Source organism: Cornus florida, unplaced genomic scaffold (genome assembly GCF_030987335.1).
Source record: "Cornus florida cultivar Cherokee Brave unplaced genomic scaffold, ASM3098733v1 CherokeeBrave_3.0.0_Hap2_Chr05, whole genome shotgun sequence".
In the NCBI taxonomy this organism is placed as follows: Eukaryota; Viridiplantae; Streptophyta; class Magnoliopsida; order Cornales; family Cornaceae; genus Cornus; species Cornus florida.
This window is the reverse complement of record NW_026775575.1, coordinates 43,106,602-43,107,661: the sequence shown is the minus strand read 5'-3', so window position 1 is coordinate 43,107,661 and position 1,060 is coordinate 43,106,602.

The window sequence follows — 1,060 nt, the reverse complement described above, 5'->3', positions numbered from 1 at the left end:
ACATAGAGGTTGGAAGAGTCTAGAGATTAGAGAGAGAGATACACACCATTTCGGAGAGTTCTTCCACTCATCTAAGAAGAAGAAGATCATTTCTACCATGGAGATAGCCCTTGAGGGTTGGATGACAACATCAATGAATGGCTAAACCATTCTCTTAGGGCTAGAGATGGCACTAAGCATGCCTCCTAGACTTTGATGTTTTGTAATTAAAGGGGATTTGTGTTGTAATTATTATCTTGACATTTATATATATAAATCTTGTTTCTACAATGATTTGTGTGGCTTAATACTCTAATTGATCATTTCATTCTATCCATATGTCTATGTATACTAAGATGAATGTTCATGTGTTTATTTCTAGATTTTATGACATTGATTGTAATACCCCTAATTTTACAAGGATAGTCCTGGTATTTTAATAAATTATTTTGTTTGTATTTTTTAAGTATTTAATTGTTTTGTTGTTTGGTGAATTAACTTGTTTGGATTTTTTGATTTAATATTTGATTTAATTGCATTATTTGTTTTACTTGTATTACTTAGGTTAATTAAATTATCTGAATTGTTTTATTCGGTAGGTGTCCTTAATTAATTAGTATAAAGGTTTAATTATGTAATTAGGTTAAATGGGTATTTATATTACGTTAATAAATTTTTTAGGGTTTCTGCTAGAAGTCCAGTAGGTGGACGCTGACAAAGTTTATAATGAGGGTTGTTCGTGGGCTGAGTTAGGGCTCTGTCTCTAATATTACAAGGATTAAGGTTTTAGGGTTAAGTTTATAAATACACCATTATACTTTAAGTCTAGGGTTTACGATCATAACACTTAGCTCATAGCTGTAAACTGAGTTCTGTAAAAATAGAGAGATACAGAGTGAGGTTTTAAGAGAATAGAGCACGTTCGGTGTGGGATTCGACCGAGGCTTCAAGGTTGGACCTAGGAGAAAGGAGGAGAAGAAGTAATAGGAGGCTAGACAGTATTGCTTTGTTGTTGGAACAATGGACACAACACCGAGATTTCATAACTGAAATCACAGGCAAGTTCTTTTCTTCCTCCTTC